A 19482-nucleotide genomic window follows, 5' to 3' on the forward strand; every position below is an offset into this window, starting at 1 on the left:
CTTTCCTCTCAAACAATGCCAGCTAGAACAACAACTGATCAAATGGGTTGAACAGAGGAAGAAATTAATAAATTTTACTTGAGTGAATTAACTCAACAATCTCAACAAGAACCAATCTAAAATATCCTAAAAGCTAAAATGTTTTTGTAGCTAGCTCATAGAGCTAGTATAACAGTCTGATTTATAGTCAACAATTTGTTACATGTTGGGGGGGGGAGGGGTTTGTATCATACATAGTCACTATATCTCATGCATAGTCACTATAAGTTAATAATAGTATGAATTTTAGGCAAAAGCATTGTGGGAGATAACAGTGTTACCCCTTAACTGGTAAGTAAAGTATTTAGTTTTAATACATATCATTTCTGTTCAAGTTATAATTTGAGCAACACATTCTAACAAATGTTAACACAATAATTGTCTTCTCTGATTAGTAATAATATTTTGAAGAATCAATTTTTTATTTTTATTTTTAATCTATTATCATTAAGAAGACATAGTGCAATTATAATATTTAAAATTCATTTTTAGCAAATATAATCAAGAGATTTGTATTTCAAATATTATATACAATCCAAATTAGTAAACCCACTTGTATTTATTCTTAAAAAAAAAAAAAAAAAAGGAAAAGAGGTCAATTTCTAATTTTACAGAACATTGTGTGTACTTTGAAAGTATTGATTTTGCCTCTGTCAGAGTTATTTCATTCCATTAGAAAATTATGGCTTAGAGGTTATTAAAAACATAGCAGAATATTACATGTGCATGATTGAATTTATTACTGAGCTTTCTCAATTGCATTCCCTCTAGATTTCCACTTTCCTTTATGTGGACTTCTAGACATGCCATTTCACAAAGTACAAGTTTTGATAAGAAATGTCAAGAAGAATTTTCAGAATCATTATTCATTGGTATATTTCAAATTCTTTTATTTGCATATTCTAGAAATTAAAATAAATACAACTGAGAATTTTTTCCTATGTTCATGAATCTATTCATGGAAGTATTCTAACTAGATAGTAGATGGCAAAATTCTTCAATGTTTACTTTGATTAGCAAGTATAAGTACCTCTAAGTTATTTTTATTTTCCAAATTAAATTAAAAATGGAAACTTTTCTTTTTAGATGTTGTATTATATTATCCTATCCCAAACATATTACATGGCATTCTTTAGAACAGGCAAAATGGAATAGTGAAAGGAAGTCTTGGGAAACTCAATTATTCTTGGTCTGTTTAAATCTGGAAAAAGAAAACCAGGGAGAAGTTAAGAACATCATATGGGATAATTTATGTACACTTTTTAAGCTAGAGAGCAATATGAAAACTCAAAATCTTTTTTAATCTGAAATGTTGACATATTTTTCCTTTTTTCAGCATCAAAAAGACAAAGCATAATTCATTAGAATTTTAGATCTGAACAGAATCTAAATGTTTTAGTCCTTAAAAAAAAAAAAGTGAAGTATGCTGTATATAGTATTGATGCCAGAAATGAAGTTTCTATTATTTTACTCACTTTTTACTTCATATACTCATTTTTATAATACTTCTATATTATATTTTATATTGTTTTTATATTGGCTCTTTCTTAATACACATATTTCTTTTTTCTCTCTCTCTTTTTTTTAAGATTCTTGTATATTCCTTGACCTGGGATCGAACCCAAAGCATTGGTGTATTGGGACAATGCTCTAACCAACTGAGCTACCCAGTCATGGCCAATACACACATTTCTTCACTACCTATGTCAGCCACTTCCTTGCTGATTTGAACATTTTTATAAAAGTGTAACAAAAAAACATTTAAGGGTTTTTAATGGGGAAATGACATGCCCAATTTATGTTTTTAAAAGGATCGTCCACTGTATGAAGAATGGATTAAAAGTATGCAAGAGCAGATGCCAGGAGACATGTAGTATGGAAATTACATAGCTAGGATTAGCATGACAGAGCTGCTTCTACCTGGTCCTGCTACTGCAAGGTTGCACATCACAAAGAGGTTTCCTATCCTCCATTTATTTCCACCTTGGATTCAATTATTGGCTCAACTTCTCTAACTTTTTTAAAAATATATTTTGCCGAAACTGGTTTGGCTCAGTGGATAGAGCCTCAGTCTGCGGACTGTAAGGTCCCAGGTTCGATTCCGGTCAAGGGCATGTACCTTGGTTGCGGGCACACCCCCAGGAGGAGGTGTGCCAGAGGCAGCTGATCGATGTCTCTCTCTCATCAATGTTTCTAATTCTCTATCCCTCTCTCTTCCTCTCTGTAAAAAATCAATAAAATATATTTTTTAAATAAAAATAAATAAAAAATATTTTATTTCAGAGAGGAGAGAGAAATAGAAAGATCAATGATGAGAAAGAATCATTGATCCACTGCCTCCAGTAATCCCCTCTGAGTGGGCATCGAGCCTGAAACCCTGGCAGGTACCCTGACTGGGAATTGAACACTGACCTCCTGGTTCATAGCTTGATGATCAATCACTGAGCAATACCAGCTGAGCTCAACTTCTCTAACTTTCTTTGGGAAAGAAGCTGCATTATTAAGAACTATCCTCTGTTTAGAACATGTTGACTAGAACAAAGTCACCTTTGATTGCTAATATATTTGAGAAGAGACATACTAACAATTAAACACTAAACATTAATATGTCTTTTGTTTTTGTTTTTTTAAGAACAATGAAAAATAATGTGAAAATAAGAAAATAAACAACTTGATTTAAAAATGGGCCAAAAAACTTAACACTTTATACCAAAGAAGATATACATATAAAAATATGCCCCATATTACAGATCAACAGGGAAATGCAAATTAAAATGAGACACTACTACACATCTAATAGAATGGCCAAAATCCAGAACATTGATAACACCAAATGCTGGTGAGGATGTGGCGCAACAGGAATGCTCATATGTTTCTAGTGAGAATGTAAAACAACACTCTGGAAGACAGCCTGGCTATTTCTTATAAAACTAAACATACTTTTACCATATGATCCAGCAACCATACTCCTTAGTGTTTATCCAAAGGAGTTGAAAACTATGTCCACACAAAGGAGTGCATGCAGATGTTTGTAAGAGCTTTATTCAGAATTGCCAAAACTTGGAAGGATCCAAGATGGACTTGTGGTATATTTAGATAATGGAATATTACTTAGTGCTGAGAGAGAAAGAGAGAAAAAAAGAGAGCAAAAGCTACTGCACCATAAAAAAGGACATGGAGAAAACTTAAATGTATATTATTAAGTGAAATAAAACAATCTGAGAAGACTACATATTGTATGATATAAACTACATGACATTCTGGAAAAGGCAAAACTATGGAGACAATAAAAATATCAGTGATTACAGAGAAATGGTAGTGTAGAGAACAGGCAAAAAACAGTGGACTTTTAGGGCAGTAAATATACCCTGTATGATAGTATAACAATGGATATATGCCATTATATATTTGTCCAAAGCCATGTAATGTACTACATCAATAATGAACCCTAAGGTAAACTATGAATTTGGGTGATTATGATGTGCCAATGCAGGTTCATCCTTAGTAAAAAAAAATATACCACTCTGGTGAATGATATTGCTAATGAGGAAGCTATGCATGTGTGGGCAGCAGGTACATGGGAAATCTCTGCATGTTTCTCTCAATTTTGTTGTAAACCTAAAACTACTCTTAAAAATAAAGTATTTAATAAGAAGTAGTAATAATAAAAGACTGTAATAATAAAAAGGCTGTAATAATTACTATTTTTAATAAAAACTAGTAATAATAAAAGACTGTAAAAACTAATAATAATAATAAAAGGCTTAGAAACCTCTAAGCTTGTTGTCCCCTTGGGTTGCCTTAGTGTTTTTGTACCCAAATATAAAGCAAACTATTGGGAACCCAGAAGATAGCAACCCTTCCTAACTTTTATCTTCAAAAACTTAAACTCATTAAAGGGAATACTGGGTCATTTCAGAAAAAGAGACCAGGCAGGTAGGAGCTTTGAGACTGGAGAGCAAGAAGTAAGAGTGCTTCTCTTGAAAAGCTGAGGATCCATAGCTAATGTCCACACAAAGGTACCCACACACTCTCTCCCCAAAAGATGACAAGTGCGAAACCGGTTTGGCTCAGTGGTAGAACATCAGTCTGCGGACTGAAAGGTCCCAGGTTCCATTCCGGTCAGGGGCATGTACATTGGTTGCGGGCACATTCCCCAGTAGAGGCTGTGCAAGAGGCAGCTGGTCGATGTTTCTCTCTCATTGAGGTTTCTAGCTCTCTATCTCTCTCCCTTCCTCTCTGTAAAAAAATCAATAAAATATATATTTTTTAAATGCAAAAGATGACAAGCCCTCTGATGTGTATTAAAGGTGATCTGTAGAAGAGTGATGGGCATAGAAAACTAAGAATCATATCAAAGGACACCTTAGGGAAAGATCTCGTGTGCAGTCTTGGAACAGAAGTGACAATGCTGCTACGTAGCTTAGGAAATGAACAGTCAAAACTGAAGATTGATGAATGTACTGTTGTGACTGTGGAGGACCCTTAAAACCTTTGGGTGATCAGGGTGTTGGGGAAAGAGCCTTAGCAATGAATGACATTGAATTTCTTGGCATTCCACCAGGATAAGAGCTTGAAGAATACTAAATTTTTATGGTAACAATAATTGGTAGAAAAATTTCCTATATTTATGCCTCCTTTTCCAGCCCAAGTTTAGATGACCAGACAGAACTCTTCCAGAAAACCACTAATCAATGTTATCAATTTAAGAAAGGTATTCTATAAAACCACCAAGACATCTGATGTAGAGGTCACAGTAGAAATATGTCTTGTGTATACTTTGAAGTGAATAAAGTATAATAAATTGCTCTCAGTTACACATAAAATCCAATCACTTTTTCTCACTCACCGTGGAACAAAATGAAAAAGGAATAAAATATAACAATGTCAGGCTTTAGCCAGTTTTTCTCAGTGGATTGAGCATCAACCTGCAATCTGAAAGGTCTCAGATTCGATTTCGGTCAAGGGTACTGCCCAGATTGTGGGCTCTATCCCCAATGGGGGTCTTGCAGGAGACAGCCGATCCATGATTCTTTCTCATCGTGGATGTTTCTATCTCTCTTCCCTCTTCCTTCTCTGAAATCAATAAAAGTATATATATTTTTTAAAATGTCAGGCCTCCACTTCTAAAAGCATCTTGCAAATAGTACCTGGTAAAGATATAATGTACACTTACTAAACAAAGAGTCACCCTAATTGAATGCAGTTAATCCACAATGCAACTATGATTCAAGTATGTTTTTCTCCTTCTTTTGAATACAAAACTTAAGAAGTCTCCTGGGTCAATCTCATTGAAATATAACGTTAGGAGCAAAGTAGTTTAAAGTGTTTTAAGAGTGTTCAAAGTGTTTTATAGATTCACTTTTTTTTTTAAACTATAAATATCCACTCTCTCTTATACTTCGTGGATCTCTCTTCCATTTTCTTGAATCTATTACTTCCTGTTTTTACTTAAAATTTTTTCACTTGAGTATAAACTTTAAGATGTAAACAGTAGCCGAAACCGGTTTGGCTCAGTGGTAGAACGTCAGCCTGTGGACTGAAAGGTCCCAGGTTCGATTCCGGTCAAGGGCATGTACGTTGGTTGTGGGCACATCCCCGGTACGGGGTGTGCAAGAGGCAGCTGGTCTATGTTTCTCTCTCATCAACGTTTCTAGCTCTCTATCTCTCTCCTTTCCTCTCTGTAAAAAAATCAATAAAATATATATTTTTTTAAAAAGATGTAAATAGTATGCTTTGAAAAATATTTTTCTTTTTATACAATAAGGCAACTTCACCGCAGGTGCGTTGCCCAAACTCACCTCCTCCACCCCTAACCCCACTTCCACAGTGAAGAAATTCTCCCACAACTTTACCTTGAATTGCTCCTTCATTGAAAGAAGAGTACATGTGGATTTAACATATTTTAAGTTCCCTCAAAAAGGAATTAATTATATCTGTGATGAATTAATACAGATACAGTATATACCATCTCTGGTTTCCACAGAACCACTAACCCAATCTCACAAATTCCAACGTCACAGAGCATTTCTCCTGACTTGATACCAACCACTTGTTAGAGGGGAAAATTGCAACACACAATTATAAGTTAGACTTATGGATAACCATGGACTGTCCCTGAAAAGAAAATAAAGAACATTCCGTACTCCATGAGGAAGACACAAATCCCCTAAGTTTTAGGATTGGATTTTTTTTTTTTTTTTTTACAACTTTGAATACTAATTAGCTTCTGAAAGCATAGTAAGGTAGACTCCTCGGCAGGATAATCGCAGTCACCAAAAGAAAGAGTGTAAAAAGCATTAATTGCTTAAAATGGTGCAGTTGTCCTCAGAAACTGCATGGATCACAAAGCAGTAGAGAATGTAGAACACAAGTTAAACTAGTAACCAAGAGACATGTCCTAGTACCACTGTAACTAAGACCCTAGGGTCTCTTCTGACTTCCAATCTGTAGAATGGGCATAATACCTCCAAATCTTTCTATCACACAGGCACATGACAAAATAGATATACAGATATATGCAAGGCCTTGTTCTTATTTGCATTGAAGGCTCAGGTCCACTCTTTAGTTCATTAGTAATAAATCGGTTTAGGTTGCAAACAGGCTATTTCTTTTTTTCTTTTTTCTTTTCTAATCCTTACCTGAGGATATTTTTTTCTATTGATTTTTAGAGAGACCGAGAAGGAGGGAGAGAGGGAAGGAGGGAGGGAGAAGAAAGAAAGGGAGGGATGAGAGAGTGAAAGAAAGAACTATCAATGTGAGAAACACATTGATTGGCTGCCTTCTGCACATATCCTGACCTGGGCTAGGTTGGGGCCTGCAACCCAGATGCATGCCCTTGACCAGGAATTGAACCCAGATCCTTTGATCCATGGGCCAAAGCTCCAATCACCAAGCCAAACCAACCAGGGCACAAAGAGGTTACATTCTGAGTTATTAAAGAAATCATACAAGGCAATCAAACCCGATTAAAGGATATGTTTTTGTTGACTTTAGAGAGGAAGGGAGAGGGAGATAGAAACATCAATGATGAGAGAGAATCACTGATTGCTGCATCCTGCATGCCCCACACTTGGGAATCAAGCCCACAACTTGGACATGTGCCCTAACCAGGAATCAAGCCATGACCTCCTGGTTCATAGGTCAACACTCAACCCCTGATCCACGCTGGCTGGGCTTCAATGACTTTTTTACACACATTTTACCAACTAGAATCATAAAATCACAAATTGCCTTTCATTTTCCACTGCAATTATATAAAAATCTACCCTGAAACCTTTCATTAGGATGTAATCATATTTCAAGAAGTATATATGTACAAGTATTTCCTAGCTCAATCTCTAGGAGGGCATCGAGTCGATGACACATCAGTAGCAATGAGCATATCTGGCACCCATATCTTGATTTCTAAATACTATTCTTCACTCAAAGGAATGGGGTTCTTGGGATAAATGGTTGATTCAGAGACTGGAGTAGAAAAAATACAAGATAAACTTAGAAAATCTTGTTATTTCAGAAAGTAAGTAAAAAGTGCTCAAAAATATAATAAAACATTAGAACAGTTTGAGCATTAAAATAAGTAATGTAATTACCATGTTATAATCCATTGAATAAAATAAGAATAGCATTTCATGTTGAAATAAAGAAAAGGAGGGAGAGAAGGGAAGGGGAAAAAAAAAACTTTTTGACAATGGAATGCCAACTATTAACAGAGAAAAATGATGTTAGAAAAATCCCAAATCTTTTAAGCATAGTAATAATAATAATAGCAATAATTGATGGGTGCAAGAAAAGCCAGTTCTCTTCCTTTCTCCCTGGATTTAGAAGAGGAAGCATGCAATCCTGGGAGTAGTCGGAAGTCATATTGAAACATTGTTTGGTATCTCAACAGCCTTTTCAGCTCTCAACCTTGAGATAAGGATGAAAACAAAAAGACAGAATAGGAAAATGGACACTTGATGCCTTTTTGAGTTGGTGAATCAAACCAACCTTAAGTCTGCCCTAACTTAGGACTTCCAGTCACATAAGTCATTGAATTGGCTGTATTTCTTACTTCAATCCTTCAAGCAAAGCAAAGTTTAAGTATGTCTTTTTACAAATTTCGTTTCTATGGCATAATTCAATAGATTCACTCTACGATCTAGTCAACATCATAGACAATAGATTTTTCAAGCTTCAGTCTCATTATTTGTTAGATGGTTTTGAACATACGAAACCACAAGTCCATGAAAATACAAAATGCAAATACTAAAATCGCCATAAATCTCTGAGATGAGATTACCTACTTAATGACAGCAAAAGTGACTGTGTCAAAATATGATTCTAAGTAGTGTCCCTAAATTCCAATAACATAGACAAAGATCCCTTCCTTTTTCCCCAATGAAGATTCTCCTATAGAAATACATACCAAAAATATATATAAATGTGGATTTGAAGTTGAAAGGAGGTCATTCCAGAGGGGTGTTTGTGTGTGTGTGTGTGTGTGTGTGTGTGTGTGTGTGTTGCTTTAGTGTGGAAGAGAATAGGAAGTTTATCAGTGGCATTCAGATATTGTCCAATAGTTAGAATCTGCTCTAAAATGGCCTCATAACTTCACCTCCTATGTTTTTCCTTCTTTTTATCTCTCATCTCTTATTCTTTTGTACTGTATTTTTCCCCTTTAATCTATGATGCTCTTTGAATTATTTCACAGTTTTCATAATTTTCTTTGAAGATTTTGGTCCTTGGAGCACATGGATTCTTTCAATGCCAATTAATAAATATGTCATCAGCACAAATTATCCTTCTTGGCTTAATAAAAAGACAACAGAATATGAGAATGATCTAACTGGGAATTAAGAATCATTAAAAAATGGAAGAACAAATAAATCATGAAAATTATTTATATATCCAGCCTAAAATCCTGACTCAGATAATCTGTTGCTAATAAGGATAAATTAATTTATTGTATAAATTTAACCAGCAAGAGATATATCTCAAAAAAGAAAAGAAGGAAGAAAGGAAAGAAGGAAGGAAGGAAGGAAGGAAGGAAGGAAGGAAGGAAGGAAGGAAGGAAGGAAGGAAGGAAGAAAGGGAAGAAGGAAGGGAGAGAGGGAGGGAGGGAGGGAGGAGGATAGATGGCAGGTTAGCCTTTACATTTTAAAAACACATTTTTCTTTCAATAACAACAAAGAGAAAATTCTTACCCCATTCTTTTGATTAGCTTATTCTGTTAAAACAAACAAAGTAGGCCATGTTTTGAACAACTTTAAGTGGAAAGCTTCTCTAGATAAAGAAATTAACCCCAAAATAAGAATTTGCTGGCTTTTATATTGATTTTTGTCCTGTTTTTGCCTTTCTCCCTTAGTCTTTTTTTTTTTTTATTTTTTACAGTTACATTAAATGTTATTACTTTCTTAGCACTTGGGATAGTTTCAATATTTTTTCACCATAGATTTTTTTTTCATTTTATTTTTTAATTAAATGTATTGGGGTAATGTGAGTTAATAAGTTATATGGGTTTCAAGCGTACAGTTCTATGATGTTGCATTGTGTGCCCCTCTTTGTCTTTAAAAGCTCTTATTTCCAAACTCAGCTCAAAAGAAACTAAAGAACAATAAAAAAACTATCTCATTGTATATTTGCTAAAATATGTTGAATTATGTTCAAGCAAAACACAACTTCACATTTTTAACACAAACTTTATGATTTCAAGGAGCATGGAAAATGTACATTTGATTTCATTAAACTCAATAAAAATATATGGAGATCCCAAAATACTTGAAGTAATCTGCTACATTGAATGCCTAGTATATTTACGTTTATTAACAGATCTCTGAAATAAAAGAATTGATGATTAAACTAATCAACATAGCCTTTGGTTTTCTCATCTATAAAACAAGGTAGCTAGGTTAAGATTGTTCCTTTGAGGGAGGGAGGGAGGGAGGGAGGAAGGGAGGGAGGGAGGGAGGAAGGAAGGAAGGAAGGAAGGAAGGAAGGAAGGAAGGAAGGAAGGAAGGAAGGAAGGAAGGAAGGAAGGAAGGAAGGAAGGAAGGAAGAAAGAAAGAAGAAAGAAAGAAAGAAAGAAAGAAAGAAAGAAAGAAAGAAAGAAAGAAAGAAAGAAAGAAAAGAAAAGAAAAGAAAACCACACTTGACTAACATTACCTATCTTCTCATTTTTAGGTAAGCAATGATACTGCTACAGCCTGCAATGTGGATGGTAAATATCACACATATTTTATGAATTCTGAAAAATAAGGGTGTCAGTAGTGGCATAATTTTGAATCTTCCAAACACCTTCAAAAAAAAAAAAAAATGAAAGAGGGGGAGGGAGTGGAAAAGGGAGAGAGAAAGGAAGGGTGAGGGGGCAGCTAAATAGCAAAACCCAAACGACTGACAATACTTACAGCAAAAGTAGATGACAAGATGTTCCCATAAAGCCCAAAGGGAAAGCATGTGAGGACGAGTCACCAACATCCACAAGAGACATGCATGTTACCAGCATCTGGGTGGAGAGGAGTAGGAGGTAGTAACAGAGTAGATGGGGAATCTGAAAATGGGAAAGTCCTCCAAAAAGCCAATTAACATTCATTGGAAAGCACTGCTGCCCAATTTGAGCAAGGAGGCCGAAACTGGCAAAGCTTTTAAATCTAAAACAAGTGGAGAGAAAGAAGTACCTGGTAAACTTTGAAGAGAGATCTTTTGAACTTTCAGAAGTAATCAGCTGGAGCTGTCTTCCAAAAAAGAGCCCCCCTGGTAAGAAACTGCTGTGAGCAGATCAAATTGGGCAGGATAGTGACAATAAAGTATTATATTAATTTTAACATATAGGAATAAACAAACCCTGTTGATCTAAAATACAACATGGAATTTCCTTTTCGCTGGTTCCTTGGGCCCCGCTTCTGTAAATTGGTGGTAATAGAATTTCACCTGCTTTATAAGTAGCACTTTTTGAGATGTAAAAAATGTTATCTCTAACAGTGGTGTGCCACAGAAATAGAAAACAAACACATCAAATAAATAAATAAATAAAAAACCTCTAATTTTTTCATTGTTGGGTGAAATGTGGTGGGGTTTTTTGTGCCAAATATCAACCTACAAAAACAACAGGATTGAGTCTGAAGTTGTTAAAGCAACAATTTTGATGTAACTGAATTACTATGGGTATTTTAGATATCTTTAGTGAACTTTCCTGCCAACTCTAAGGAATACCCAATGCTGTCGATGGCTAATAAATTTTAGCTTGATTTTTCTCCCATAAGTAATACCTCAGGAAATACAGCTCAAATGCTAGCAAATAAATAAATAAATAATAAATAATTATGTGTTTGTAAATTATATAAATCTCTGACCTTGTTCATATCCCCTTTGTAAATTAATCAAACATTGAGGTGACTACCTAATGTAGCCTAAATACAATGCCACACTTTTCTCATTACCCTCACTAATTTCCTTTACTTACCTTTAGGAATATAAAATAAGCAAGCAAAAATAACCCAGAAAATAATCTCCAATAATTTTGTTTTCCTGAGTAGAAAAGAAGCTGGATGGCATTAAATGTAACAAGACAAAAAGTGAAAACCTGTTAAGGATTTGATGATTGTGTCTGATTTGGGCTACAGAGTACTATTTTGGCTTAATTTGCTCATCCTGACTTTAACACTGAAGAAAGCAAGCAGAAGAAAGATCAGATTCTTTCATTCTCTTTGGACCAGCTTTAGGCAAGCAATTTTAATATAGCCCCATTGGCAGAATAGAAATTATTTTCCTGGGCCTATGATTATGCAATCAAATTTGGAATAAATGCAAACTAACCATGTTAAAAAGGTATAGCTTCTATGAAATGAAAGTGTGCTTATTTTTTAACCACTGTTTGCAACCTAATGGAATTCAATGGAGCAAATGTTAAGCAGTAAGTTTGAAATAGCAGTTTATTTTCAGAAATGCATTTCATGCAAATTTTTAAAACTACATTTAAAATAAAGCATATCAGACTTATTAAATTATCTGCATGATAACTAGAACAGGAAACCCTGGAAGTGAATTTCATTTCCTTCTACTTCTCTCCATCTCATAGTCTTTCCTTTCACTTTTACTGACAAGCTCTCAAAGCCCCACTGTTCCTTCTCCGTAGGGTGGTAATTGCCATATGAAGTAGGATTTCTGATTTAAATATAAGAGGCATTACAAATGCCAGGGCCAAGCTTATAGTGTGGCAGTGGCCAGCATCTGCACTTTTATTTTTTACTAGAGGCCTGGTGCATGAAATTTATGCATGGGGGGGGAGGGGATCCCCTCAGCCCAGGCTGCACCCTCTCCAATCCAGGGCCCTTGGGGGATGTCCAATCCCAGGGATCTGGCCTAAACCAGCAGTCGGACATCCCTCTCACAATCCTAGACAACTAGCTCCTAACTGCTCATCTGCCTGCCTGCCTGCCTGGTCAGCCCTAACTGCTCCCCTTGCCAACCTGGTTGCTCCTAACTGACCCTCCACACTGGCCTGGTTATCCCTCACTACCCCCCCTGACATCCTGGTCACCCCCAACTGCTTCCCTTTGCTGGCCTGGTCACCCCTAACTGTCGCCCATGCCAGCCTGCTTGCCCCCAACCAGCCTAGTCATCCCTCACTGCCCCCCCTGCCAGACTAATCACCCCCAACAGCTCCCTCTGCCAGCCTGGTCATCTCTTACTACCCCCTCTGCCCTGCCAGCCTGGTTGCCCCAACTGCCCTCCTGCCGACCTAGTCTCCCCTCACTGCCCCCCCTGCGGGTCTGGTTGCCCCCAAGTGGACCCCTCTGCCAACCTGGTTACCCCTCACAGCCCATCACCAGCCTGGTCGCCCCATGCAGACTGCTTGTTCAGTCATTTGGTTGTCCCTTACTAACCCCCTGCCGGCCTAACTGTAGGCAGCCATTTTGTGAGGGTGTGAAGTTTAATTTGCATATTACTTCTTTATTATATAGATTTAGAGGCATGATGCATGAAAATTCATGCAAGAATGGGCCTTCCTTCCCCTGGCTGCTGGCACTGCCTTCACTCTGGCTGGAGCCACCTTTCCACTCCAGCCCGGAGCTGCCTTTCCACTTTCCCATGCTGCCCAGAGACCCCAAGCAGCTGGAGTACTACAGAACACCTGTGTCCCGCCCCACCCACAGCCACTAGGTGCCCACATATGCAAATTAACCCACCATCTTTGTTGGGTTGATTTGCATACTCATTCCTGATTGGCTGGTGGGTGTCGCAGAGGTATGGTCAATTAGCACGTTATGCTTTCATTAGGTAGATTACTTTTTTTTAATGTATCTTTATTGTTGGGAGTATTATAGATGTCCCCCATTTTTCCCTATTGCTCCCTCCATCCTGTTCCCCACCACCACCCATTTTTCCCCAGTGGCTTTTCTCTACCTCAGAGCCATAAATTCTCATAGCTTCCACTCTTTAACTAAGGAAGTAGAGACTCTTGCCTAATTACCAATATTATGTAAGAGAAATCGCATAGCAAGATTTAAGTGGAAGGGAAAAGAATAAACATTAATGGGAGACTGGGAAACCCAAGCTAACTAAAGTGGAAATTCATCTCCAGTACACTTGTATGGGTGAAAATAAGTATATATAAGGTAAACTGGAACCTTGGTGAATAAGTAGCATGGTGAGTAATAGTTGCTCGCTTACTGGGAAAAATAAATCTCCCTACTGGAGGAGAAATCCAAAGCCTTGAGGCAAAACGAATTCAGGAGATACAAGGAGAGCTAGGCACCAATCAGAGATAGGGCAGAGGAGTTTTGCCCTGGGCATCTTAAAGGCATCACGCAACCTCCAGGTTGAAGAAATGTATATATAATCAGCTTTGTACTCAAATATTTGGAGATCAGGGCATGGAAGTGAAGTGGAATTGTACAGTCAGCTGGCACCAATAGTCTGTAGCTTAGGAGAGAAAATAGGACTAGCGATTTAAGATTAAAGAATTATCCATAGTGAGTTGATGGTGGAGCGTGAAGAGGAGATATCATCAGCAATATATATTAAAGGAAGAAAGACAGAGGACATTGCTATGAAGAACACAAGTAGGCGCTGAGCTAGGAAAGGGGCAAGAGAAGGATTTGGGGATGAAAAATAGAAGCCAGAACAGTGTAGATAATTAAAGGAAAGAAAGAATTTCAAGGGGGAAAAATGTGTAGGCAGTATCAACAGCCAGAGAGAAATGAGTGGAATAAGGACTATTAAATAATGCTAGGTTGAGCAACGTGGAAGCATTGATGAACATTCACTGTGTTTGGCTCGGTCAATAGTAGGAAGGATAGACTATGTGTGAGAAGAAGATGAAGCACGAAACAAAAGTCACTCAGTGGCCATTAAAGGAAGTAGAGAATCAAATGATAGTTCAAGGAAGGAGCAATGTCAAGTGAAGATTTTTCTTAAGGAAGAGAAGACTCAAAAGAGAAAGTAGATCTATCTCCTCCTCTAGCTCTGAAGATGGTGAAAATGAGCATATGTGGGCAAGAAGTGTTTTGACCAAAGATCCCTCCAGAAAAAGAACAGAGAAAATTAACTCCACCTCTAAAGTAACAAATGTTGGCTCCTCTTCTAGACAGATTTGTTCAGGAATGAAGGATGGTTCTCCAAATACTCCCCACTCCATTCCACCCCACCCCACTCCCGTACTGGAGACACTATTGGTTTCTAGCAGTTTCCCACCCACAGGGTTTCACCCTTTCCTGCACAAAGCCTGGTGGTAAGACCCATTCCCCTTCCTGTTTTCAGCTGAACCATCTATTTGCCTATAAATCAGGGATTTTTAATTTCTGCACTAACATCACAAGGAACCCAGTAATTTTTGGTGGGGTGGAGGTCGGGGTAGGGGTTCCCCTGCATTATGGAATGATTGGCTCCCTAGCCTCTCCCCACTAGATGTCATTATCATGCTCTCCTACAGTCCTAACAATAAAAAATATCTCCAGATATTGCCTAATGTTCTTACAAGGCAAATACCTTACCCCACACCGAGCATCACCACCGTAAACACTTTTGGCCCCTGAGTCTCCCTAAAGGCCAATACAGACACCCTCTCCCACCCTGTTTCTCTCACACTGCCTGTTTCTGAAACAAAGGAATGGCACTTTTCCCTTTTCAATAATATATCACTACAGGTAAAAACTGAAAAAGGCTTCATAAATATAATCCTGACAACATCTGTTTCAAGAATGCTAACATTGTGGCCATGCCCCCAGATTCCAGAGAAGCACGAAGGTATTGAGAGCTGAAATTCCCATGCCCCTTTTCTGGGCTTTTTTTTTTTTTAGTTAAACATGGGATGTGGCTGCATCCAGTTATGGGGAGACTGGATCCCAGACCCATTGCTTGATTCATAGTCCTGCTGAATACAGACATAGATTGCATAGCCATTAGATCTGGTAGGTTGGCTTCTTTATTTCATTGTCAGGTTTTGGCTCCATGGTCATGCCTTTTTGCCAAAAATCAGTGAAGTTTATGTGCAGTTTGTTCTTATTTTGCAGGGCCCCTCACACCTATCCTTGAAATAGACAGATTTACCCAGATTTCATTTACTGACCTTGCACCATAGAGATTTATGGTTCCGAGCCTGAGACCTTAACCTTTTCCTGGCCCCTCCGGTGGGGAATAGCACCTCCCATTCCACCCTAAGGCTCCCTCCTTGTCTGCCAGGCTGCCTTACAGGAAGCTGCACTCACTCCTTTAGTCCTCGAGGTATACAGCCCTCTTCCCAGTCCCATTCTTCCCTGCCCTTTTTATTTGCCTAAGACATCTTTTTATTGGATTACTATAAGCTTAGTGCATGAAATTCACACATGGGGAGGAGGGGTTCCCTAAGCCCAGCCTGCACCCTCTCTAATCCAGGGCCCTTGGGGGATGTCTGACTGCCGGTTTAGGCCTGATCCCAGGAATCAGGCCTAAACCGGCAGTTGGACATCTCTCTCATAATCCTTGACCTCTGGCTCCTAATCTCTCACCTGCCTGCCTGCCTGGTCACCCATAACTCCCTCCCCCCACCCAGCTGGCCTGATAGCCCCTCATTGCCTCTGCATGCCTGCTTGATTATTCCTAACTGCCCCCCTCTGCCAGCCAGGTTGCCCCCAACTCTCCCCTCCCTGCTGGCCTGGTTGCTCCTAACTGATCCCCCCACCAGCCTGGTCACCCCCAACTCCCCCTCCATCTCCGCCAGCCTGATTAGCCCAAGCAGCCTGCTGTTCAGTCATTTGGTTGTCCCTCACTAACCCCCCTACCAGCCTGGTTGCCCCACACAGCCTGCTCATTCAGTCTTTTTGTCATCCCTCACTAACCCCCCTGGTAGTAGGCACACATCTTGTGAGGGTCTATTTGCATATGACCTCTTTATTATATAGGATTAAGATTAGTTTGAGATGTTAGACTTCAAAAAATTCTTCTCACAGTCCAAGCAGCACTGTGGGTCTTTAACTCATTTGAAGGCAAGAGATGACAAATATACCTGAGTCCAATAAATTATTAATAAACTAGAGGCCCAATGCACAAAATTCGTGCAGGGGTTCAACCCTCGCAGCCATGGCAGCTTGCCTCGGCTCTCGTCCAGAAGGTCATCTGGTTTAATTAGCATATTACACTTTTATTATTATAGACTAGAGGTCCATTGCATGAAGATTTGTGCAATAGGCCTTCCTTCCGCTGGCTGCCAGCACCAGTTTTCTTCTGGCACCTGGAACCCAGGCCTTTGCTCTGGCCACGACCTTCTGTCTTCACTCTGGCTGGAGCCTTCAGTGTTTACTCAGGCCAGAGCCTTCAGTCTTCTCTGCTCCAGCCAGAGTGCCACTCCTGTAGATCCCTTTTGCCTTGCTCTCCCCCTCATAGCAATCATCCCACTCTGCCTGCCACGCCATGCCTGCATATACAAATTAATCTGCCATCTTTGTTGGGTTAATTTGCATGCTCACTCCAGATTGGCTGGTGGGTGCTGCAGATGTATGGTCAATTTGCATATTTCTCTTTTATTAGTGTAGATTCTGATGGATTACACTAACTTTGCCTACTTTCAAAAGCCTCTCTGAGTCATTCTTTATGTCCTTTAACTCATCCCTCTGAAAAAGCTGTTCTTTATCAGGCTAAACCATTTACACAGGAGCAAAACTAACTGGTAATTTACTTGATTTAGAGATACATTCCTGATCTTCTGACCAGTAACGGCATTAAAAGCACTTGCTTCTAACACTGACTTTTTCTTTTTGAAAATGTAAATGTGTATATCTTTGGAATCCTCTCTTTGAATGGCTTAATTGGTTGAAATATAAAGTGAAATCGATTGGCCCTACCAAAAGGAAATAAGTATGATCTCAGTCTCTTCCTCATGTTTCTATCATCTTGAGGATGCTACTATTTATCAAAAGCAGTCTCTCCTTAGCAACACTCTCTAATTGCCTCTCACTTGGTTCAATCAACATGCCTGTAAATATTTTGTCTTCAGCCCTCTACCCTCACATAAGTACCCAGAAGGATAAATGCCTATTTTCCAACCACTTTCTGGCTAATTCATTTAGCATATGCTCCAAAACATAAGCAGACACTCTCCCAAAGGCTTTCATTTAAAATCCTTTCCAAATCCTACCATTTCTCCTCTCAAAGCACATAGCCTAACGCAGCCACTGTTCTAGCAAGTGCCTAACTTGCTTTAAAAAAAAAAAAAAAAAAAAAAAAAAAAAGAGCCAGGACTGGTTTGGCTCAATGGATAGAGCATCGGCTTGGGGACTGAAGGGTCCCGGGTTCGATTCCGGTCAAGGGCATGTACCTTGGTTGCAGGCATGTCCCCGGTGGGGGGTGTGCAAGAGGCAGCTGATCAATGACTCTCTCTCATTGATGTTTCTAACTCTCTATCTCTCTCCCTCTCTGTATAAAATCAATAAAATATACTAAGAAAGAAAGAAAGAAAGAAAGAAAGAAAGAAAGAAAGAAAGGAAGGAAGGAAGGAAGGAAGGAAGGAAGGAAGGAAGGAAGGAAGGAAGGAAGGAAGGAAGGAAGGAAGGAAGGAAGGAAGGAAGGAAGGAAGGAAGAAAGAAAGGAAGGAAGAAAGAAAGAAAGGAAGAAAGAAAGAAGAAAAGAAGTCCCAAAAATGTCAATACGAGAGTCTAGGAAATCCATCATTTTACCAATGACTGAGAATGCACACATACAATGAGCCTAGCCCCTTCCTTGAGCAAAGACTTTTAAGAATTTGAAGAATGTACACACCAAACTGATGTACTCATGCCATGGGTAAAACTGACGAGAGAGAGACTTTAGATTATTTTATTCCCTAACCTACAAGATAACTTATCATTCCCAACCATTATATTTGCTCCATTATTGAAAACTCAATGAATAACAGTATCTATAACTCTTGGTTCGTACCCAAACTTTTTATTTAACTGAACTAGGAAGGTTGATTAAGATTACATTTGGTGTTATAATTTAAGAACAAGTGAGATAACACCTCTAAGAATACATATACATCCACTTTTTTGAGTCATTTGGAAGGATTATAGAAATAAATGAAATTCATAATAAAAACAGTTCAAGTGAGAATGGAACTGTGGGTGTGTGGGGAGTAGAAGAGAGCAAGCGATAAATTGGGAAAGGAGAAGGACATCTCTTTTTAAGCCTAGAAAATAACATAGGAAACTGGGGAACAGTGTAGGAAGGGTTTTCTCCTATTTCTTTCCTCCCACAGGAAATCACTAATACTTTCTGAGAAAAAGGATAAGCTGTCCAGTTTTTACCCATTAGTGAAATAGCAATTTCCAGACTTAAGCATATTAGTGAGCACTGCCCTTTATAACAGCTCCAGAAATTTCTGCTTATAAAGAAAACACTCAACAATGATCCCCATTGTTTCTAAAGTAGACTCACCCTGTTTTAAATGCAACTCCAAAAATGGTACTTCTAAAGAACAGCGAGCAGATTAATATAGAGAATTCTGAGACCCTGCTAAAAACACTCCAGTGCAAAGGAATTTTTACCCAGAACCAACTGAAGCAAAATGGGCAGCATGCAGAAATGTATGCTTTTTCAAGAGCATTTTGAACTTGAATATGTAACATGCCAGCCTTTTTGAGAACCTTTGGTAGAACCCACTGAGGGAAGCTATTCTGTGCTTCCTTTTTCCCCTTTTCCCCTCTTCCGAATGCGACCACTAGAAACAGATTCAGCTCATAACAGATCTGTTCTGGCAACCTTAAATCCTGAGCTACAATTTAAAAGGCCCTGGAGGAAGAGGCTGAGATATATCCCTCCCACCCTTTCTTCCCCCATTCAGGGCCTTATCCCTGGGCTATCTCCAGAATTACCCTGTAAACCCCATGATCAGAGCATACAGGCATAGGTTTGATGTGGTAAAACCCCAGACTGACTCCCAAGCCAATTTCCACCTCTTTAATTTAACTACTTCCCCAAAGTCATTTTCCCTAGGTCATGATGAACAAACAT

At 38.5% G+C, this 19482-nt stretch overlaps 1 long non-coding RNA gene across 1 annotated transcript in view; it reads right to left on the reverse strand.

The window, feature by feature from the left end:
* Positions 1 to 597: 597 nt before the first annotated feature.
* Positions 598 to 19482, reverse strand: part of LOC118703601 — a 42212-nt gene continuing 23327 nt past the window's right edge. Inside the window, exon 3 of the long non-coding RNA XR_006739801.1 lies at positions 598 to 1240. This is a non-coding gene — a long non-coding RNA (uncharacterized LOC118703601). The remainder of the gene's footprint in view (positions 1241 to 19482) is intronic.

The sequence above is a fragment of the Pipistrellus kuhlii genome, unplaced genomic scaffold (genome assembly GCF_014108245.1).
Source record: "Pipistrellus kuhlii isolate mPipKuh1 unplaced genomic scaffold, mPipKuh1.p scaffold_m20_p_4, whole genome shotgun sequence".
Classification (NCBI taxonomy): domain Eukaryota; kingdom Metazoa; phylum Chordata; class Mammalia; order Chiroptera; family Vespertilionidae; genus Pipistrellus; species Pipistrellus kuhlii.